This window comes from Salminus brasiliensis, chromosome 6 (assembly GCF_030463535.1).
Source record: "Salminus brasiliensis chromosome 6, fSalBra1.hap2, whole genome shotgun sequence".
Lineage (NCBI taxonomy): Eukaryota > Metazoa > Chordata > Actinopteri > Characiformes > Bryconidae > Salminus > Salminus brasiliensis.
In genome coordinates this window covers 21,311,018-21,336,224 of record NC_132883.1, presented here as the reverse complement: position 1 = coordinate 21,336,224, position 25,207 = coordinate 21,311,018, and positions in this window count along the sequence as shown.

The following is a 25,207-nucleotide window of genomic DNA, read 5'->3' as shown; positions in this document are numbered from 1 at the left end:
TGCTCTGATTGTGTTATTTACTACAAGGTCTCATTAGACTGAATTTATTATTTTTTTAACTAACATACTATTCAACATGTTCAACCATATAGCAGTTGTTAAGATCAGACACACCTGCAGGTGGAGCTGGGATAGATCCATTGTTAACCCTTTGAAGCGAGTGCAAAAGGAGGCAATTTCCCCTGTTTGATCTCCTGCTTGTCTGTAATAACTCAATTTCCTGAATGCCTTTGTTGCATTTATTTGATGTGCTTATTTGATTTATTTGATATTTATTTGAACAACTCGAATTTAACAAAGTTAATAAACGTATAAATTCACATTCTGTCTGTGTCACAAACTATATCAGACTTAGTGGGTGCTTGTAACATATAATACTATTGATAATATATTAATAATTGTAATGTAGTAGTATGTTTTCTGATCTTTTCTATAGAGTTGCGCTCTTAAACAAGGGACTGAAGCAGCTAACCTGAAGCAGGTAACCTGTCTCTTCATTTCATCACTGGGTGTAGGGGACAGGAAGTTCAATAGAATTCGAGTGCCAATCAGAACCTGGCAAGCACATCCTGATCTAGTCCATATCTACTTAAGCTAGGTTTAATTGTACACTGTAGAAAGCGTGCAAGAGAAAGTAAGAAAGTGCGAGAGAAAGAGAGCGAGAGACAGAGAGAGACAGAGAGAGAGACCACTGGGTGTTGGGTCCACTTTTGATGGAATCGTCCAGCACGTTTTCTGAGTGCCAATGAGAACACAGCATGTCCTGGTCCTGAGAAAACAGGTCATATCTACCAAAGCATTTAATTGTACACATTAAAACAGAAGCTATCTCTAGAGAAGGGTTATGGTTGAACAATGACCAAAGGGGGACAGAGGGGCTGACAATGCACAGGAGAATGATGAGTAGGTGTGCAGCAGGGTGAGTTAACCCAGGCAAATCACCATGTTAGAGAAAGGAGTGAGGCCAAGTTAGCTCTCCAACTTTGAAGGTAGAGATAAATATATATATATATATATATATATATATATATATATATATATATATATATATATATTAATGTGATCTAGTGGATAGTAGCTAGCTACTATCCTTTCCACTGTGTAGAAATGCATTCTTGTGTGATAGCTCAGACCTTTTTTTTTACATCAATATAACCATGCTTACTATACTTTAAGTTTGTGTGAGTGGATGCTGTTGTTCTTTATACAATGACTATGGCTTCTGCCCATATACAGAAACAGCAAGCCCCACCCCTGGTCACCAAAAAATTGAGTATGAATTCAGTTGTGTTTTACCAACAATCAACAATAATAAGCACTTACTGATCTAAGCTGTGCTCCTATCCCCTTTAAACACCTTTGGCTCGTCGACATGCTAAAATATTAATACAAGCCTGTATTACCAGAGAATAGCCCCACCAGTTTGTCTCTGTAGTTACTGAGTGATATACCTTAGTGTGCAATAAGCCTTTCTGCGGTTTTAATAAGCTTGCATGCATTCTAGACGGAAATCATAGTGTATCCAACAATAAAGAAGTCTTGTGCAACTTTGGAGTGACAGAAAACATAGTAACACACAGAAAGCTCCTTTTTTATATACTGATCTATTTTACTATGGTCACTCATGTGGCATAACTAGTAAAAAGGGGCAAAGCCACACCTCAAACTGTATTGCTGACAAGCTCTTCGGTGCAGTCTCTCTTTTTAAACAGCCTCCCTAGTGGCCAGTCTTCTGTAGGAAAAGTGACTGGTTGATTGTGTTTTTATTACTGGTTAAAATCTGCAGTCAGAGAAGTTCCAGTTTTTGTAAAAATCCACTAAATGGACAAAAGTATTGGGACAACTTCATATTACATGTCCAAGTGGGAGCTTTTATGACCTCATGTTTTAAATCTATAGGCATTAATATGGAGTTGTTCCTACTTTGCAGCTCTAGCAGCAGGTTTGGAGCTCTGCAGTCTGCAGAGCGTTGGCGACTTTTATGCATTATGCGCCTCAGCACTCAGTGACCCCGCTCTGTAACTTTATGTGGTTTGGCACTTCGTGGCTGAGTTGCTGTGGTTCCTAAACTCTTTCACTTTTCAATAATACCACTCACAGCTGATGGCGGAATATCTAGGAGGGAAGGAATTTCACAAGCTGACTTGCTGCAATGGTGGCATCCTATTACAGTCCCACGCTGGAATTTACACTGAAAAGAGAATGTGTGGAGGGGCAGACTGCATGGCTAGGTGCTTGATTTTTTACACCTGTGGCAATAAGACTGAATGAATCACCCTAATTTAATGATTAAGAGGTGTGTCCCAATACCTCTGCCCACATAGTCGCTTATAATCAGTGTGTAAAAATAGATGTTATGGGTGTTTATTGCTGTATCTTCATTTTTTTCAGGGCGGTCATTCAAAGCCTCAACAATGTAGTCATGGTTACCGCCAGTTCTGGTCAGTGCATTAGTTCATAGACATATCAGACTGTAGCTGTAGCAGATGGATGTAATAAACAATACTAGGAGATTCCACTGAACAGCCTACAGGAGATGCTGTAGGCAAATCCCTACTGTGTCCACAGCTACAGGCTCTGTCACCATGTGAGCCTGTCTCTCATACACACACACGCACGCATGCCTTTTAACACAGGCCACTCACATGGAAAAGCATGCAACATAATTAGCAGCAAACATGACACACACCTTAAATGTTTTAAACAAGCAGGAATGTGTTGGTGCCATATAACACTGGATGCTTTTTGTCGCTGATGTTACTCAGAGTCAGGCTTTTTTTCACTCACTTCAAAACCTATATATGATTTTCATCATCTCGCCACAAGCAATGTCACCATGTAAGTCATGAGACAACCATTTTAGAATAATGAGCCAAATTAGCAATGCAGATGGACTTGGTTTTCGTCCCCAACAATCACAATACACCTCACCCCTAGGTTCACTATTTAGTCTACATTGCTGGAGATATTTCTTATGTTCATAATAAACATACTCTGAACAGTTTAAAGCCGTGGCGTCAGTGTCTCTCTGTGCTGCGAACAGGCCTATCGTTCTAATGAGAATTTTATTGTTCTTTTTTTACAGGCAGCTTTGCATGTGGAAGTGCTGTTTTTACTGGAACATTCCTGCCCGGTATTAATGACACCTCCGCGCTCCTATCCGCTTTGAGCAACGTTTGAACCTCCCCATTAAACGGCTGCCCTTTGACCCCGGGTTCAACCAGCCGGCATGCACGTTCCTGCTCCGCACTCTCCTCGTGGTGAAAAAAAAGAGGGAAAGGCAGAATAAATAAAGAAGAAGGGGGTGATTATCCTTTCGGTGGCACTGCCCCCCCCCCCCCCTCCAAAAAAAAAAAAATGAAAGGACGAAGATCTTTTATTCAGCGATGTCAGGCGTGAGGAGAGAGAGAGAGCCAAGGTCTGATTTGACTGAGAGAATGAGCTTCCTTTGATGAGGCTCAGAAGGCAAGCCATTTCCTCTGGGGCCAGACGAGAAAAAAGTAAACAAATGCAGCAAGCGGCTCTCTTCATCTCAACGTGTGAGATTAGAGCACTACTGGACATATCAATAACACAAGCACAAGACAAATGTGCTCTGTACGTTCAAATAGGTCTAGTAGTGCAGGTACTCTTTGCTGTGTACTACAGGGAGAGAAGCTAGAAGAAGAGAGACACGCAAAGAGGAAAGAAATTGAGAGAGGACAGTGGAGAAGAGAAGAGTAGAGAAGAGAAGAGAAGAAAAAAGAGAGAAGAGAAACAAATGAAAGAGAAAAGGATATGATGGAAGCAAAGAGAAGAGAAGACAGCAGAAGAGATGAGAAAAGAAGAAAACAGCTGAGAAGAAAACAGAAGAGATTAGAAAAGAAGAAAAGGAATGAGAAGACAAGTCAAGAAGAGAAGAAACAAGAAGAAAAGACAAGAGAATATATGATAAAATCGAAGAGAAAAGAAAATAAAAAAAAGGAAAAGAAGAGACAAGATGAGAAGAAAAGAGAAGAGAAGAAAACAGAAAAAAATAAGAAAAGACAAAAAAGATAAGAAGAAAAAATATTGAAAGAGAAGAGAAGAAAAGAGAAGAGAAGAGAAGAAAAGAAAAGAAAAGAAAAGAGAAGAGAAGAAAAATGAAGAGAAGAAAAAAGAAGAGAAGAAGTAAAGAGAAGAAAAAATAAGAGAAGTAAATAGAAGAGAAGAAAAGAGAAGAGAAGAGAAGAAAAGAGAAGAGAAGAGAAGAAAAAAGAAGAGAAGAAAAAAGAAGAGATAAGAAGTAAAGAGAAGAAAAAATAAGAGAAGTAAAGAGAAGAAGAGAGAAGAGAAGAAAAAAGAAGAGAAGAAAAGAGAAGAGAAGTAAAGTGAAGAGAAGTAAAGATAAGAAAAGAGAAGAGAAGAGAAGAGAAGAAAAGAGAAGAGAAGTAAAGAGAAGAGAAGAGAAGAGAAGTAAAGTGAAGAGAAGAAAAGAGAAGAGAAGAGAAGTAAAGTGAAGAGAAGAGAAGTAAAGTGAAGAGAAGAGAGGAAAAGAGAAGAGAAGAGAAGAAAAGAGAAGAGAAGAGAAGAGAAGTAAAGTGAAGAGAAGTAAAGTGAAGAGAAGAGAGGAAAAGAGAAGAGAAGAGAAGAAAAGAGAAGAGAAGTAAAGTGAAGAGAAGAGAAGAGAAGTAAAGTGAAGAAAAGAGAAGTAAAGAGAAGAGAAGAGAAGTAAAGTGAAGAGAAGAGAAGTAAAGTGAAGAGAAGAGAAGAGAAGAGAAGTAAAGTGAAGAGAAGTAAAGTGAAGAGAAGAGAAGAGAAGAAAAGAAAAGAGAAGTAAAGTGAAGAGAAGAGAGGAAAAGAGAAGAGAAGAGAAGAAAAGAGAAGTAAAGTGAAGAGAAGAGAAGTAACGTGAAGAGAAGAGAAGAGAAGTAAAGTGAAGAGAAGAGAAGTAAAGAGAAGAGAAGAGAAGAAATGAAAAGAGAAGAAAAGAGAAGAGATGTGTTTCTCTTCTCTTTTCTTCTTCTTCTCTTTTCTTCTCTTCTCCTCCATTCTTCCCATAGAGGAAAGATAGAGACAAAAATAGAATGGACGAGAAACTGCTAGGAGAGGAGGAGATGCTAAGAAAAGAGAAAGAAAGGAAACAGTGGAGAAGAGAAAAGAAAAGAGGAGAAGAGGAGAGAAGAGAACAGAAGAGAAGAGAAGGGTTCTCTAGGGGTGTAGGCCGTGGAGGCCCAGGGGTGATGTCAGCCTATTAAACTGATTTCACAGGTTCCCTTAACGAAGCCACTTGCCAGTTAAAGGGCAGGAAGCATCCCGTTTCACTGTTTTTTTTTTCACTCTTCCCTTCGAGCGGGGCGCACGTGAGACTTATTGAAAGCTCCTGACAAACAGGCGTGAAGAAGGGCAGCTGGAAGGGCAGCCCTCTCAGGACCCCGACACAGGCTCGCCGGAAACACAGGTGGTATAAAACAGCAGCCTTGAGCTCTTAAAGCTAGCTCTCTCTCTCTCTCTCTCTCTCTCTCTCTCTCTCTCTCTCTGTCTCTCTCTTCCTCTCTGTCTCTCTCTCCCCTCCCCCTCCCACTCTCTCTGAAGAAACTTGAGACTGACTGTTGAGATACAGAACTCATATGGTGCCTCTTGATATGGTGCTTTTACCTTTAACTACAAGTTAGTGCGAGATGCAGTCAATGCACTTTGCAGATGTACAAGAGAATACTTTACATCTTCTCCTTATGTTTCTTCTGGCATGTCTCCAGTAAAAGGAGAAAAGATAATGCTTTTCTAGTTAACCTCTTTAATCTCGGGCCCCAGAAATTCTGAAACAGCACACAATGTGGGACTGGACACTCTTTATGGAACACTGGAAAAAACTGCATTTAGCTTAATAGAATGCTGTAGGGCACAGAAATACAAAATATGCACATATGTAAGCGTTATGACTTTCACAAGGCATGTAAACAGTGTGCTGTATGTCTGTGACAGATCCTACCCTTGGTTACTTGGGTACTAATACAGCTTATTTATGCAATCATGTCAATCATCTCATCATCCCCTGCTCTCATGATTTGTTATGATTAAGGCATCACAAAAAAAAATGTCATAGAGAAACATTAGTCATGCTACAGATAATCAGATAGAGTATTCTTTATATCAAATATTTTCTAAATATAATTGCTCATGCAAATAAAATAAACAATTGTCAAGGTCTCTCCTTGTTTGAAAATATAACTAATTTGACAAGACCATTTTCTCACCTTTTTTACATAAAAAGGTAGGATATATACACTGTTAAAGTTTCTAACCATACAAATCGCTCCCCTTTCCATTCATGAGTTTAGATGTCTCAACCAATCACTGCTTATGAGCTGGCTGAATGCAGTTCTCCATCAAGTGGAGAAAAACACAGTTCAGTCACACTGTCCGGATCATCTGTTCTGGATTAAACTATGCTGTCCACTAGCAAGCTAAGTGTCATCTGGTTTACCGTATTTGCTAACCCATTTTACTGTGACGTCTTACAAATAATTACATTGCAGATCAATTTGGCTACGCAGTATAATAACTAAGTCAGCTTTTTATACTTAGCAGTTGAAGCCTATGGCCCGCCGATGGGCCGAAAGTGTCATTACAAACTTCTGTCATCAGAGGATAGACCAGCCAATTTGTACAGAGGCCTCTGTAGTTACTGAGTAATAAGTTCAACGGTATAGATGGTTTGGTAACTTTTATCAATAATTTATAAATAGTTCTGACCAGAGGAGGATGGGTCAGGTCACCCTTGTGAGTCTTGGTTCCTCCCAAGGTTTCTTCCTCCAGCTCTGAGGGAGTTTTTCCTTGCCACTGTCGCCGTTGGCTTGCTCACTGGGGGTCTTCTTACGTTATTTTTTTTTCTCTGTCTTTTACTAATTACTAATTATGTAAAGCTGCTTTGTGACAACAACAGTTGTAAAAAGTGCTATAGTAATAAATTTGACTTGACTTGACTGAGTAATACACCATAGTGTGTAGTAAGCCTTGGATTAATGTGCAAAGAGAATAGACGCCATGATTTAGACTGCTGTCATTAAGCTTAACAAGAGGATCGGTCCTGCTAATGCATATACCACTACACCTCAAGCAACAGCCTCCATCACTCAAGCCCTCCTCAGCAAACCCAAAAAACTGCTTCTTAAACACTCAATGTCTTAAAGACGCCCCTGGTTCAAAGATGTCTGCTTGATAGTGTTTAACACCCAAACCCCATCACCAGCCACCACAGACGTGCACATATAAAGAGAAGTTGGAAAATGGTCAAATATTTATGATGCCTGTTTTTGGATGCTTAAAACCATGATGGTCATAAATGGACCATATGAGAAAAACAAACACAAGAGAAATACAGGCTTTAATGCCGCTGGCCATGCTTGTGTTTAAAATGTAAGTGTAATGTGTACTAGTCTTGATGTCTTGATGTATAGTATATGTGGCTTGTTTCTATATCATGCTCACTCAATATGTAAACATGTGAAAAGGCATAGTTGTTATAGGTGGGATAACACAGTGGCTCAACATGTACTTGTTGATTGTTAACTAACCCTTAGATTTTCTCTCATATAGCTGGTCTGATGTGTTGAACATGTCAGAACATGTTGGCCCATAGAGACTACTTGCAACATTTCCATCATCGTAGTGTGCAGCCTCCGTTTTTTTAACATGGCTCACTGTTTATTAATTTCGTTATTTTAATTTACTTCTTTTTTTTGATAAACTGCTGGCTTTGTAGAGTTCCAGCAGACACAGAAGAGATCAAGAGTGAGACGGAAATGTAATAGATTCACTGACTGTCCCAAAACATTTGGAAGTTTGGAGTTTGTGATATGAGTCTGTCTAATAAGTAAAAGTTATGCAATCAGGGAACTGGGGATAGAATGGGTTATGATTTTTTTTAGTACTAAATTGAGATATTTTGAGAAAAATGTAGTTGTGCACTACAGTTTGTCATTAGATTAAAATAACATTTTACCAATGTTCTTTAAACCTTGTCCAACATCATGAAAAGTGCTACTAAATCATTTTTGGGCACCGTACAGTACACTGAGTATAGACTGTACTTAATGTGCTTGGTTTACTGAACTCTGCTACAGGCAGAAATCAAATGTCTGGTGCCATGAGTAAGTTTTCAGCTTTAAGATTTACGATCTCTTCTCTTAAACTGCAATTATAACAATGTGAAAACTCAATTCAGTTTTTACTTTCTGCATTATCTGCCAGTTCATGTCAGCTCATGTCTAAAGGTAAAGTGAGAACTTTAATGAAGGCTTAGTTCTGCCACATGCTGGCACCATCATGTCATTTCATATATGCCTCGGTATCGCTATTTTTGTTCTGTTTCCTGACTAATTAACTTTTTCCTCTGTAAACTTTTAATATTTCCACAAATGGTGCATGTTTTCCAACTGGATAATGCATTTCTGAAATCAAATTCAACTTTTCTCTACATTCAGTATCAAAAATCTCTAAATGTTTCAAGAATGCCTTTTTTTACTGAACATCACTTTTTACTTAATATTACTTAGTTCTAAATTATATGGCAGAATTAGTTTATAGTAACTTGCTAGATTTACGCTAGGGTTTTATACCACTCAATGACCTGAAAAATGATTCATAATACAGCACTCAAAAAAAACAAACAAACAAAAACATCATAATTTAACACGTTACAAGTTTTGAACTTACTTGCTATTTATGTCTTGTAGCTCATTTGGCTCATTTTTTAAACACACTTTTTTGATTACTTTACCTATAACAAATACTCATTAAACATATTATGCTCTTTATCACAGATTACGTTCTGTCAAAGTTAAACAATAATATTTGTTTTGAAACTATTTACATCTTTAAAATAGTGGCACAAAATAAAAAAAGATTTATGTTGTTGGTCAACAATATTTTTTTTATTTTATTACTTAAAAATAGGCCCAAAATTGTAAAATTGCATTCACATAAATTCATCTCAGAAAACTTAAAGAACAAGCTTTCTGAAGAAAAAGCAGAATGATTGTGCAGTTTAAGTGGTTTTCACTTCCAAGCAGTGGTGGTTGGTATGGAGTTGCTTGGTGGTTGCTAGACCATTGCTGTGGTGTCCCAGGTGGTTTCTAAAGTGTATCAGGTGGATGCCTAGGTGTTGCTAAGTGGTACCCTGTTAGGTGCTGTGGTACTTTAGTTGGTTAAGTGTTAATAGTGTATTTGTATCATCTGCATACACAAAGGGTGCACAAACATTTGCACTCCATTCATTCCAATGGGGAAAACCCATAATAATCCCAAATCTCCAAATCAGACTGAACAATCTAAAGTAAAAGTGTCACCATCTTAAAACCGCGGAATGAGATATCTGAGATCTCCTATTGTCACCTTTTGAAGAACTCCTCCTGCTTCCACTGCCTGGATTCACCTCCATCCACACCACACAAGCGCTGCACAAATGCAGGTGAGGGTGTGAGAGAGGAACGGTGTTCTTCTGATGTATGATTATGTGCCTAAAACCAATATTAAATATATAAATTTATATATATATATATATATATATATATATATATATATATATATATATATATATATATATATATATTTTACTTTATTTACTTATAATAATTTTACTTTAGATAGTACTATATCACCTGTTAATTTCTAATAGTCAGCATTTTTAAACAAGAACTCCACTCAAATTTAAATGTAATTTAAATTATTCAAATTTGTGTATGTTTAGATGCCCAGTGTGGACAAAGTAATGGAATGTCATAATAATCAGATTAAACAAACTAAATAAAAATTTTGTGTCATGGTTTATTAAGAAATCTTTAGTGTCCGGCAGGGAAAGATAACAACTAACTTTCATTCTTACCCATTTTCTCCCAAACCATACATATTATCCCCTATCATATGCAACGCTCCTGACACTGGGAGACCGACACACACCTTTCTCGACACATGTGCAGCCAACCATTCCCCATTTTTCCAAACTGCCACTGATTCAACATCACCAGGCAACCAACGCACTCTGAGGAAAGCCCTGGCTGGCGATGGCTAGCAGCTTGACTGTATTTCAAAGTAACAATCCTCTGGTCTTAGTGAAAGCACCTTATTCTGCTGGACAACTCTGGGCCTTGAAGATTCTTGTTTGAATAAGATATTTGGGAGAGAAGAACCTATTAAAGGTTTAAATAACATTCTGCACCAGTTTATGGGTGATATCCCAGAACGTTTTCATCACGTGGAGGTTCTTTAATCTTTAATACGGTTCAATGGTTCTCTAAAGAACTAACCATTGAAAGCTTTTAGGGCAGCTGTTGTAGCTCTTCTGTGGCGTCACATAAAGAATCCTTTTGACACATTTTTTTTTAACAGTAAGAGTGTACTGAAAGGCTTGTAATCATATGCAACCTGCATACAGCAGAGGGAAGATGTGACACATCTATGCTGTATCTCTATATTTTCTTGTCTGTATAAACATGATCTTCATTGTTTTCTCTCCTCTCTTGCCAAGACGATTCACTGGAGTACTCCCAGAAGCATATGTGGAACCAGGTGTTCTGCCTGGCAAACTCAATCCTTCATATCACTGACTGACTTCACCACAGTGCTCCTTGTAACACACTATTTAGGCCCACCTTTGGAATTCTACCTCAAATGGACTTGTTGAATTGTGCTGTACGTGTATTTGAGGGACTGAAGTGTTTTTTTAGAATGAGTGAGCTGTGTGTGTTGGTATTGTCATGAGCTCTATTATCAGGCACTCCAGGGTGTTGCCCTGCTGGCAGAGACACTTGTGATTAAACAGCATCGGCCACCCCATTAGCCTCTCCTACACAACACACGGGTTTGTATTCCTACCCCAGAGGGTTATTTATAGAGTAAAAAGCAAGTGAGAAACTGAGGACAACAATCTTGCATCTGAAATTGATTTCTAGGTTGAAACTAAATGTGAAAGTTTGTAGAAAAGCAAAACTGAATTTTAGAGGTGGTGATGTATAATTACATTTCTCACCGGAACCTTTAAGAACCAAGAAACAGGGCAGGTAGGGCAAAATCATTGCAGATTGCCCTAACCCAGGACACAACCTGTAAAAAACATAATAATAATAATAATAATAATTATTATTATATAATTTTTATCACATGCATAACATTGTGCACCACATTTTACACTCCTATACTTGATGTACATCACTGTATACAAAGTAATGTACACTACTGTTGTTTCCACTACCACACACATTTTATATTGTGTATTTTGTGTCATAATTTGCACATTGTCTGTTTATTATTGTCCTTGTACAGTATAGTACAGTCTACATATTGTGTGCATACTGTCTATATTGTAGACAGTATTGTATTGTATGTAACATTATTGGACAGCTGATTCCCGCAGCATCACAATTTTTGCTCAAGGCCAATTGTGCTCTCTTGGACTCCCAGTCATGGATGGCTGTGGCATCACTGGGCATCAAACAAACACTCTTACAAGGATAAGGCCAATATAAATAGGCAGACCTGTAGATATATGCACTGTACCTCTTTAGGAAAATGCACCAGTTCTCATGCAAATGTGTCGCAGTTACAAATGCTTTGAACATACGCAATATTAGGAAGGTGTTGCTAAAGTTGTGGCTGATTGATATATAGACATATCAATGTATACATATGTATAGACAAATCCTACCAAATATATTGGAACAACATTAGAATAATACAAAAACCTGAGAAAAAAAGGTCAAATCTGATATCCTCCCACGCAGAACTGAAATGGACTGGACTAAATGATTGGCACTAAAAATGATATGAAACCATGGGATTTCAATTTACATTTTTTGCCAAACAACAGGTGCTGACAAAATAGAAACCACATGTTCAACCAGCTTAAATGGAGAAAGGTCAACTCACTCTTTATGTGTCTGTGTACACACACTGAGCATGGAGAAAAGAAAGAAGAGCAAAGAATTGATTAAGGATGTGAGAACTAAAATTGTGGGAAATTATGGACAGTCTCAGAGTCAGATCATCATTAAGAGGTAAAACAAATGGAAGATTGCAGTAAGAGATTGCTTAAATGGTGGCTAAAGAAAACAAAATCAAGCTGACCTGCTGATGCAAGGTACAACAGTATCAGCTCACACTATCTGTCGCTATCTGAATGAAATAGGACGCTATGGTAGGAGATAAAGAAAATAAACACGTGAACACCTAAGTATTTGTAATCGCAGCAGTATTCTGTGAAAAGTGGTACATTTTCCGAAAGAAGTGCAGGGGTGTTCATAGTTTTGGCCATGGCTGTAGCTACAACAAAATGCATTGAAAATAATCAATAAATCAATCAACTGACAGCTATAATCACCTTACAGTAAAACAACAGATCTTTCTTTGCTGGTTAAGTTAGCAGATTCAACTGGAAACATTTCATTTTGGCAGCGGTGATTTACGTCATACAGTTACTTCCACATTTCTATAAATGAATCAGCATTTTACTTAAACACACAAATCATCAGTGTGCCAAACCAGTGAATGGAACAGCAGAATGTCTGAACAGCAATGCTCTCTGCAGACAGTGCTGTGTATCAGCAGCCCATCAAAGAGAGGAAGCAAACATGCCCCTAAAAGTTCCCCTCACTCTGTTTTCAGCCTCACGTTGCAGGAGGCCAGACACTTTAATGTCCTGCTAGTTAAAGCTGACTAAGGCCTTCACATTGGGCATTTGAACAAAAAAAAAAAAAATCAGCAGCACTTCAAAAGAGTCCACTTCAAACGTGACTTTGCGCGAATGACAACAGCGGCTCTTAATGTTAAGTTTATGACAAAATATGCAGCAACCGCCTGTTTAAAAAGGATTAAAAGCGCATGAGCCACAGTGCTGTTTACGCTGCAGAGGGAAAACAGAAATGAGTGTGCATGTGGGAGTGTGTGTGTGTGTGTGTGTCGTTGTATGTGATGGGGTGGAGGGGGATTGGTGGCAGCAACTGAGCTTTGTTTTAATTGCAGGTGAAAAAAGCAAGGCAACGCTACTCGTTAGACACTCACTTTGAGTCCCACAACATGCTGCATTTCCATTTCAAATGAGAATGCTGCCGGTGGCCAGACATGCAAAAATGAGCCACTTACGTCTTTACTACAGAGAATGCAAGAAAGAGATATCAGTGATCCACACTAACATGGGCAAAACAGTCCATAAAACCACCTGATAACTTTATAGGAGAAGGGAGAACATGCTCTTAACTTTAATGTGTGTTGATATAGCTTCACATTAAAATATGTATTAGAGCAAAACCCTCTCAAAACTAGGGGGCTCCGAGTGGCTCAGTGATCTATTGCGCTGCCACTATGGTCTGGGGGGTCACAATGTTTGAATCGCGAGTCATGCCACTTTGCCATCAGCAGCCGGAGTCTGAAAGAGCACAACTGACCGGTAGAACGTGCTCTCTTCTGTTATCACTCTAAAAGCGATGTTGGTTGGCACAGGCGTCTGTTACCTGGTGTAGCGAAGCTGGGAACCTGCTGCTTTCCTCTGAGCGTCTCGGCAATGCCACATTGGCTGCGGTTAGAGAAAAGGTGGTGGCCGGCTTTACATGTATTGGTACATGTATTTGTAAACATTTAAAGAACTTCCACATCACCACAGTGAACAATTCTGTCTTAGTAGACTTTTTTAGAACAGACTATTTCCTACTAAACCACTCAGAATAATTTTATTTACACCTTAATTCCTTTAATTACGCAGGGATTTTTTACATTTGGTTGAATTGCCCTTACTATTTAGTAACTACTATGAAACCACTATAAACATTATGCATTTATGAGATTAAGGAACTGAAATGTAGGCCCACAAATTTATTTAAACACCATTTAAACTCTTCACTGTCTTATTAAAAGCTTATGTTTCCATTATTAAATTTGAACCATATGGAAATTTAATGATGAATGGACCAACAAAAATGGTCCAAAATAACTGTACTAATGTACATTAAAGTTAAAAAAGTCACTCCCCTCCCCACCTTTAAAGTTACCGTTTTGGATCTAGAAGATTTCATTACAACAGCAGTGATATCCAATAATGAACACAGTCCACAATGCAGGTTCACTTCCAGGGCTTCACGCCACCTCAGACATTCAGCCATGTTCCCCCTGCTCCTCTCTCCACACCCGGGATGCTGGCTATGCTAATGCGGGGGCCTCCCCCTGCAATGTAACCCCTGTAAAAACACCACAAAGACAGCCGTTTAGACTTAAAAGATGCACATAAACAAAAAAGGAAAGGGGAGATAAAAAAAGTTTGGAAAAATGAAAGTAGATGGGAAAAAAGGAGAGATCAGGAATGGGGGGGTATGGTTGAGATTTGGGTATATTGGGTGTGTGTGTGGGGGGGGGGGTTGGATAGGTGTCGGCCTGGTTCGGGTGAAAGAAGAGGAAGTCAATTATGCATTCTGAAGCCCTGGTCGATGCAGTCCCCTGGGGACCTGGCTGCGCACCTCAGGATCAGTAAATAATTGACAGATAATATTAATTGGCTGTGGATTAGTGAGCAAGCAGAGTATCGGGGCATTAATATTTGATCAGAAGATGATAGGGACTCCTGGCAGGGGCTGGGAGGGGCAGCTGGGCCGGATTTGTTGATTAGGACCTGGGAAAAAAAAAGAAAGGGGGACGAGGGGGAGACAGATACAGAATCATATATTCTCCATTTAGAAGCATGGAGAAAGAGAGAGAGGAGAGAAAGGGCTGATAAAATACAGAAAGAAGAGGAGAATGAAAGAAAGAGAGAGAAAGTAAGGGAGAGACAACGAGAAGGAGTGGAAAAGACAGAAAAGAAGAAAGAGAGAAACGAGAAAGAGAAAGAGAGAGAGAGAGAGAGAGAGAGTCTGGGGATTTGATGCCACTGTTAGCACAAGCGTTACAGCAGCTAACCTCCCACTGACAGCAAATTGCAGGCTGGATGATTCAAGACACACACACACACAAAGAGAGGGTGAAAGGGAAAAAAAAAAGAATAGGGCCGACTTTCAAGCCACCTTTGATTGTTGTTTTATTAGCGTCAGTGTCCTAGCGGGAGACTGTAAGAGATGCGATGTCTCAAAAAGTGTGCGTGTGTGTGTGTATGTGTGTGTGCAGTGAAGCTTTGCTGCCTCTGATGGTCTTGTAGACTCGTACTGAGCTTCACTGGAGGTAGGGGAGGAGTCTCAGCTGATCATAGCGTGTGTGTGATGAGATGATTTGAGTGGAAATCTTCCAGCATGCCCACATGTGTACTCTCTTTCTCTCTCTCACTCTTTCTCTTCCACACACACACACATCCACCCACCCACACAGGCACATATACAAACAACCCAAAGCGACACATGCACACCCAGCCACTGAACTCCTGGAGGCTAATTAAAGTGTTGGAGGGAGCGAGCGGTGTGTGTGTGACAACACAATGAAAGATTGAAGTGGGGAGGAGGGAAACGAGGAGACAGCGAAGGCCCAAATCACAACAATGCCCAGCGCTGCCTCCATCTACCATATGCTGTCGTTTGTTCACTCAAATCCCCTGGAAGAAGCAGTGATTGCAGGCCGGGCAGCAGAGGGCTGACCGCTTCCTCTGTGACTGCGTCCCCTAAGCCTGATCCACCAAATCCCAAAGGCTTTCTCACACCTATTGTTTAAAAGTGACATCTCTCTGACAATTACATCCAGCCTGCTTTAAAAACGATGCATGCATAAGTTGCATTCGTCAGTGCATTCATTGCATATTAATGCTGTCTGACGTTTGAGTTTGATATGACAGCGACGATATAAAAATTACAAAGAGCAATCATCTAAAATCAGCTACACTATTTAAGGCATGCACTGATGTGGGAACTGCGTGTGTGAAGATGCCAATATCATGTATTTTTCATGTACATATCAGCTTAGACGCTTTTGAAATGTGGAAATTGGGACTAAATGTATCTGGATGAGCATTGTGGAGAAATACATTTACTTGTAGAGAGGTTTAGGTACAGATACGTTTGTGCAGTAATTTAATATATTGTAAATATCACTCTAAAACTTGTATCTCCCAAATTTTCAATGGCAGTCAATTCTGGAGCATTTCCATTGGTCCATTGGTCATGGAGTTTTGACACTATGTACTGAACAACTGACAGATTCACATTAGGTCAAAAATTAATTAATTAATTAGTTAATTAATTAATCAATAAATAATTTGCAGGACAGTGACGTAAGATAAAAACATCCTGGAGAAAAACTACACCAGCACACCAGTGCCAGTGTCTTGTAGTACACCCAGTATACCACAATTCTATTCCCGATATTTAGTATTAGATTTTGAGAGGAACAAGACTCAAAGCTGCATCACCTTCCTGTCTGGTTTGATGCTGGTGTAAGATCAGCGTTGACTCGGGGCCCTGCTGTCTGCCCTTCTGACCTGCTCAGCCACCATGGAGACACTTGCATGCACCATTCACCCTAAAGCTGAACCAGAAAACCCCACCAACATGCTCCACTCATCTCCCTGATAAGAGGCAAGACTGATTCCTGCATAGACTGGTATTAAAACCATTATTGCTAACATCAGCTACTCACTGTCACTGTCACACAAAGGCCTTCTCCATTTTTACAGTTTTTCACTGTATTTTTACATAAGGTTACATTGTATACATATAGTACATGACAAATTACTTAACATCACTAAACCCACTGCTACTTTACTCTATGGCATGGATTGTTCACTTCAATGTCTTTGCTAGGAGCTCAACCCACAGGTGGCCTATTGATAACAGTGAGCATGTGCAGTAGACCCAACAGCACAAGCCAATATGGCTGTGCTTACCTGCGAGAGCTCGGCTCAATAGAGGCTTGTGGTATCAGGTATTCCCAGGAGCAGATGGCTCATTCTGGTGAGCTTGTGTTCATCTACACATATGGAGTATGGCTTGTTTGTGGTGTAGGCTACTGTTGGGTTTATGTTTCTGTAATGTTATCAGAATATATTAGTGTTCATCCTTGAGCGGATGCATCAGTTGGAATTCTAATTAGAGTGTTTATTGACTTTCAACTAACATTAATCTGAATTTACACTTCACACTTCGTCTTCAGCAAGAGCTTCTGTTTTTATATAATGCTCTTGAATCAAACCCAATGATACAACTAAACTTAATCTAAAGATCTAGGGACTGTTCTTGAATTATCTGAATGATCAAGAACTGAAATCGTCATGGGCCTTTAGATCAGTTACTGATAACAAATCTAAATGTGTGGTCATGCTTCCAACGTGAAGTGGTTCATTCCAATTTCAAACTACAGTTAAATCAGAATTTACCTTCATAAGCCATAATAACACTGTTTATCGGCTTCAAAATACAGACCCCTAGCTTAGAACGAGCTAGCAGGCTTTCTCTTTTTTGAACTCTGTACGACACGCCGTTGCCTCAGCTGCATTTCAGTTCAAGACATTTAATGGTCTCCTGTACGTCATATGAACTGAGAGACCTGGACATTTATTTGGAGCTAACACACAAAGAAAAACACAGGAAATAGAAGGGCATGAGCAGGACACTTAGTAGTCTGCACTGGCTGAAAATCAGACCGACAGTGGCAAGATATAAAAAATCATTTTAAAATATGTGAATCAGAGTGGTCATTTAAATGAAATGTTTAGGGGTTTAATGTGAACCACCTTTTTGTTTACAGTGGTGGTGCTTGGAAGGGCTCAGTAGGTCTACAATGCAAATTAAGCCATGGCCATTTATTAATCAGAACCAGTGGAGAGCAATTATGTATCTTATACATTATATGCAATATTAATAACAGTTACTGTTATTATATCATATATGCTTTTGTATATATCAATAAGATTTACAAAAGCATATTCAAAAAATCTATCCAAAAGTATTTGGTATCAGGCAAACATTTTAATGTAGTAGCTTTCTGTAATGTAATTTTGGAGGTATGAAATGCCTCAGAGGTCTGGTTTCAAAGACCACTGTGAAGACTTTGGACTCGGACTGTAAATTTCTCTTAGAATGTTGAATCTAATCAAATATTGAAGTCACCTAGAATGACTTTGCTTTCAAGTACAATTAGTGAATAAAACTACATTTACGGTATTTAGCTGACGCTTTTATCCAGAGAGACTTACAAGGGTAATCATATTACAAAGGTGGGCCAATGTAGTGTTAGGAGTCTTGCCCAAGGACTCTTATTGGTGTAGCGCAGCATAGTCACCTAGACCAGGAATTGAACCCCAGTCTCCAACATGGTGTGGTAGCTCACTGGCCGGTAGTGGTGTTATCTGTTGCGCCACACCACCCTCTACTCTATAAATCCTCTACTCTACTAAATGTAAATTTTAGAACACAGTTTATTAACTGAATTTAACATACTGGGAAAACAATATCCACTTGCAATTCTATGTACAATCATGCATTGAACAAAATCAGGGGTGGCAAATTTAGAATCTCTATTCTCAACAGTGATTTTTAATTGAGTTAAGACACTAATTGAAAGAAATCCACTCTCCTTAAACTGTCTGCTGACACCGTCCTGCGGAAACGAACTGAGAGAGAATCAAGTACAACCAGCAGAACCAATCAGAATCTCCAGTTCAACTTACTGCCTGAACGCACACATGAATATTATTACACTTGCTCACAGTTTGCATTCCATGATGTGTGAAATTTGCTTAGTGTCACAGTGTTTCTAACTGCTCCCTCAATAAGATAGAGCTTGATGTTCTTCAGGGACGTTAGCTAGCACAGTTAGAGCGCTGTGTGAACCGGCAGGGCCGAAACAACCACTGACACTGTTCATTAATAGGTTTATTAGGATATATTTTAGCTCTGACAGTGGCTGAATGTAGAGCCGAAAGTTAGTGTCCCATTTGTCTTTCATCAGTCAGAGGAAGTTGTCATTTGTCAGTGAGTCACTGTTCCACTAGCAGCACACTTTAGTTCAGTTTGCCACACCTGAACTAAACAGTTTAGATATACACAATGTTAATTTGCCTCATCATATGATTTTATGAATGTACTTTAAGTTAATATCCATAGTTTGTAAGTCCACTAATGCCCTAGGTTAACTTTTGAGTGCATGGTCTACGCTGAGAATCATTCTAGTTACTAATGCAAGATCTTTTCTTAGGCATCCAGCACGTTGAGGTTACATACCAACCACCCTGTCCAAAAAGACATGAGCTATTTAATACAAATCTCAAGATAAGATCAAGATTCAATTCCTGTCTCCAGAACTGCACTTATAAGAGCTGATCTCTGAACAGGAGACTGAAATTATGAGCACAGCCTCAGGTCTTGTGGCAGGTCTAGAGACAGATCTCGCCGAGTGCTCAATTCCCCTGCCTCACATTCCCGTTCCCACAGTCTCCCCCTCAGCCGAGTGCAGTTGTCAACACCAGAACACATGTTCTATGTTAGAGCTGTGTTTAACAGTGAGAGTCTGGTTCGACAGGAGCCAGCAGAAGCCTGCTTACAGACAAAAGAAGAAGGTGGGAATCGAAGACAGACCATAGAAGAAAACCATGCTCTGTAATCTCATTGCTTGATTTCATGGAGTTTAAGCCAGACTCCATCCCCTGAATGGAGGTTTCACTGCTAATCCTAAACCCAGGCACCAAGGCTCCCATGTCCGCGATGAGACGTTTGGGAATCAAAAGAAGAGCTGGAAATTTAGATCTCCGGGGCCAATGTCAGGTGGTGTCCAGTGAAATCAGGCTAAAAGCACAGTGATTGATGAGAGTTGTTAAATTACAGACGAACACAGTTCAAAGGTGGCACTCATTAAGTTCAGTCTGTGCCAAACCTTTGAAGCCTTTCTGTTTTGGCAGACTTTAAGGTTCATTTTCACAAGCAAGTTGTCAGTCATTATTTTCCATTATTTTCCATTCCTTTCCCTAACTTCTTATCCTGAGTCGGAAAAGGTCACCCGAATTTCGCCTGCACCTGCAAACTCGACTTCTTCCACTTCCCAAGGCCACGCTGCAAATGTGGGGAGATAAAAAAGAAAACAAGAAGGCCTATCAATGAGATGCACTACAACTCTGAAAAAGAAAGAGAGGGGGAGAAATTAAACTGTTTTAATGAGGAAAGGTAAACGGCAGAGACAGCTCTTTAGAATAACACACTTTGAACACTTCACACACTGGCGTCGCAGCCGAGCCATTAGTCTTCTATCGGTTTGCAGCAGTGGAGGACAGGCAGTCAGTTTCACTGGGAGCTATGTTTTAACAATGGCAGTGATTAATACAGAGAGCGCTCGCTTTGAAATGACTCTTGAAAGTCTCAATTTCCTTCCTGAACGTAACTTAAAGCTAAAGATCGTTATGAGTCATTTCTGAGGCACTCGGATCCTTCTGATGTAAACATCATTAGGGGGATGTCTTTGAGAAGGTGATTAATGTAAATTTCTCAATTAAAAAAGAAGGTTATTTAAAATGCCAAACGGAAATTTTGCCATGTTTCCCATGTAGTTTACTGTGTGGACGTATGAAACCAAAACAACTGCAAAGACAAGGGTAGCAAACGGTAATTCAGCTAGCTAGTAAAAGCGTCTTCCTTTACTTCATCTTCGTTAACACTAAAGATACTATACAATATCAGGGTTAGGAGGTTTGCTTAAAAATGTATTTTAAGTACCAAAAAAGTACAAATGACTGATTTCCTTAAAATGTAACACATTATCTAATCCTATGAGTGGTACAGCAGGTAGTGTGTGTGTCAGACACTGTCTGCGAGGGGTTTGGTGTGTTCTTCTGCATATGACCATATGGGGATACTCTGGTTTCCACACACCAAAGCTATGCTGACTACGGCTATGCTAACCTGCTCCCTAGTTATAGACCTGTGATGGGCTGGGTCCAGGGGGTATCACTGTCTTGTTCCCAGTGATTCTGGAAGGCTCTGGATGCAAAATGACACTATGTCAATGTGAAAAAACAGGTAGGATGAATGGGGTAATGTAACCTACTTTATTTACGTGCAAATATTTTACATTTCAATAAGCAAATTCACAAAACACCATTGTTAGTGTAAAGTAATGTAAATTTAAGTAATTGACTAATTTTAAAGGAAAACTGCACTGTTTTATGAAACCAAATATGTTACATTATAGGTGAAATCATTCTGAGCTTTATGTGTCAATAGATATTTGGTGCAGGGAATCAGTTTTTTAAAGGTTCATGTTGTTTGGAACAAAGAATTATAATAAATATTAGAACCTCCTTTTTATATAACACTGTATTTTGGGATGTAGAACCACAGAATAGGTGGCACTGGTAGCATATAAGTAGATGATACAGTGTCTGATTTTAACGATCACCGATCTCAAGCTTAGAAAATGAAAAAATATACAGAATAAGCAATATACAGAAAAATATGCCAAACAGAAAGATGACACTCCCTTTAGCAACCTCTCTGTAGAAATCAACATGCCTACATGTTTTGAAAATAATGAAATAATGAATATGACAATCGAAATTGCTCAGGTCAGCATGATTCAGAAAACTAAGTGGCAATGCTATCATCCAAAATTGCCAAATGCCTTGAAAGTTTACATGTATGCACTTTTAATGTAATCATGCTATTGATCACCCTGTCTTTGTATAGAGCTAACATTCCTACCATTACTACCCATCCTGTACAACTTCCACCACTACTACATCGATTTTGTAGCACTTGGCTAACAAGTTATTCTTTTTCCCCCAGTCTTTTACTATTGATGGAATTTCATGACCCACCGAACACATCCACAGGCCGAATATCAGCATTGCATTCCTTCAGCCTGAACCAAGAAGCTTTTCCCAACTATTCCATTCCTTCTCTTCCCTCCTTACCTCCCCCAACCCCCTTTTTTTGGACATGGAGCTGGGCAGGAAGTCCCTCTAGCCTCTGCGAGCCCTTGGATAGAGGGTGGGATCTGAGAGCGATCCTGCTTTATCCTTTGAGCTGAGGGATGAGGTCAGCTGTGGTGTGAAGACCACAAATTGAGACAACTATCTGACACCTCTGATCCGGCGGTCACACGGCACGGCCCAAGGAGCCAAGCTCCTCACGCAGACGTTCCTGAAAAAGAGTTGGGTTTTCCATTCATAATGTGGTGGGAACACTTCTGCCGCCTGGAAGTGGTAGTGAAAACTACTACGACCCTCCGAATGATCTGTAAATTGCATCCAATTCCATCAAACGTCAAGGCCTGTGACAAATTCTTTCCACATGAAGCCTCAATTATTCCAAGACATTCATGCTACGACTCATTAGGCTCTTGAAAACCTAAGTTAACTTTTTCTATCCAGAAGCCATTTTGATAGATTGGTGACGTTTAGTGCATGGTTGAAGTAAGCATGCATATGTGTGTGTGTGTGTGTGTTTCTGCGTGAATATGTGTGTGTGGCAGTGTTTCCTTAGCGTCAGTTTGTGGTGTATTTCTGTCCCAGTGCGCCGGTTGCTAGGCAACTTGCGTACACAGGGAGTGGCTGCTGTTGGCGTCCCTGAACTGTGCCGAGAGAGAGCGACTAGACGAGGGAGAGAGGGAGAAGGCGAGAGAGATAGAGAGAGAGAGAGAGAGAGAGAGAGAGAGAGAGAGAGAGAGAGAAAGAGAGATAGAGAGAAAGAAGGAGATCCTTGAGGTTTGTGCTTCTTTATTGCAGATACAGGGGGAATAATAAGTAAGGGTTGTTGATGTGCTCTGAAAGAATGCCTCCTGCCCTTAGTTAGCTGCCCAGTTCTCAGCCGACATCAACCCTCGGAGGAAAGAGCTGGTTAAAAAGTCCGTAAATAAAGCCAAAATATTACATTACAGCCAATACCAGTGTGTCATACATCCACTAACACAAATCCAGCCTCCACTGCTTCTTATCTGTATACACGATTCTCCTGTTGAGTAACTTCTCTGATAGACATCCATCCTGTTTAGATGTAAGAGTGGCAGTGATGACAGAGTAAGTGATTGTCAATCACACCTCGGCGCTCTGGATCTCTTGTCTCTGCTTGTTTTCTTCCTGCTCCACTCTGATCCTTGGGGATCTTAGACTAACCAGCATGGCCCTGGGCTTGCTTTCAGGGGCAAAGGGCTTGGACTGCTGCCGTTGTTTTGCAACGCAGCCCATAGAAAAAAACACACACAAATGTTGAATTGGATTAGCAATTTAACGAAAGGGAATGGAGCCCCTTTCACACACACACATTTATACTTGGGTACTTAGCGGTAATTAAAACAACATTGTGACGATTTTTCACCTGAAACAACAGCTTTGAAATCATCGTGATGCTCCACTGGCCTGAAATAGATAGAATAGTCTATCTGTAATTGCTACTCAGGTGCCCAGAACGCTGCTAACAGCAACTGGTGAAGCGGGCAGGATAATGGGAGAACTGCGTATCGCTCTACCGCGTCAGTCCACATGCTTCTTTCACTTCAGTGATGGTTCTGTATCTCTTCAGCTAGACACATTGGATTACTGAGAAATACAGCGGTGCCTAAATTACAAACAGCAAAGTGGTACACTTCTGCTGTGCTCTAGGTTAACAGGCATGTTTTTCACGTTTTTTGTGTTTTTCAAATTTGTGCACAATACCAAAAGTAAAGCAGTGACACGTTTGTTTTAACAGTGCTGTTTTCAGAGTGCAAGAGTTGAGTAGGTTCAGCAGAATACAGGGAGTTTCATTTACTTGGTAAGTGTTTGTTTGGGCAGTGCAGTGTTTTTGAGGAATTGGTTCCTGGCATCACGTATTTGCATGCTTTGTTCACAAGCCTTTGGGCTTACCTTCTCTGCATCTTTCTTATTGTCCCTGTTTAACGGCCTACCCTCATTGCTAAATGAAATGAATGAAAAGTTGGAATTTGGAATTATGGCATTTTCGACATTCAAACATTAGAGAAACATGGAAACATGAAAGCTGCCCTTGTGTTTGTTTCATCGAAGCAACTAATATTCATAACTAGATGTACTGTACAATTCAGCGGGGACTGATACTGCTGTAATTTGGGTTAAAAGTTAAGAAGTGGCATATTAGTACTGTTGGGATGTGAGCAGCCATTAGAATTTCATGTAATGACTTTCCTGAGTTGGAACTTTCAGTAGAATTCTATGGGTTCTAGTTGAACGTGGCATAACTTAGGCCTGTATCTTCTTTTTTCTACTACTTTCCTTCATCATCTGAATGTAGGAGGGCTGAATAATCATGATCAATCATTTGAGTTCATTAGAATGTACTCAAATTACTTAAAGCAGCATTATGCGAGAATTTATATATTTTTGCTCATGGGCTCCCCCTACAGAGATTGTAATTTACTGAGATTGTAATTTACTGTTCCAAGCCAAAAGTTGCAACAATTAAGACACAATTCTTACAGGTCAGAAGAGCATCCACGTAATTTTAAAGCTGCTATTATGAAGGTACAATGCTACATATTGTTGCTTTAAATTCATTCAGTACATATTACTCAGGCAAGTAGCTTCCAAGCTTAACTGTACATGAGCAGGACCTTGACGTAGTTTATATAGAGTGCAAAATACCATTCAATGCATGTGTGAATGACACGACGTTTGTGAAAGGGGCTTGAGTGTCTGTAAATGAGGGATTTATCAATGCAAGTGCACACTCTATCCAAATAGTCTATCAGAATAGATTATAGATTGTGTTTCATTTTGCTTCACTTCACAGTCAGTCAAAGCAGCAAGATAGAATAATAATGATAATAATGATCTTCATTTAATTTCTCTCAGGGGTTCTACTTCTCCTTCCAATTTCCTAAGAAATTATTGCAATCCTTCCAAATTTCTTGCGAAACATCACTTTCATTGCTGGCGCAGTAACTTGAATGTATGTAGAAGCAGAAAAAAAAACCTCCCTTCGAAGATGTGCAGAAATATTTGATTGGAGCGCCATGCTAAATCTCAACAGACAAGGCAATACCCTGAGCAAATTAACCCATTAGCCTGAGACATGGTTTCCAAAGCACACTTTATGATCAGCTCCTATTAGAGCTTGCCAGCAGAGGAGCCCTTTGAAAGAGAGCCACTCGATGCACTGGCTTCTGCAGAGCATCCCAAGCAGCTGCTTGAACTCAAAGCCTATGTTACTCTCCAAAAGACAGAAGCAAAGTTCTTCCTCAAAAATGAGCTTCCTCAACTGCTGGGCTGCCTCTACTTTCTGAAGATCTGGATGATATATTAGCTGAATGAAATGACTCACGTTGACGTCGTGGCTGAGACGTGTGACTAAGG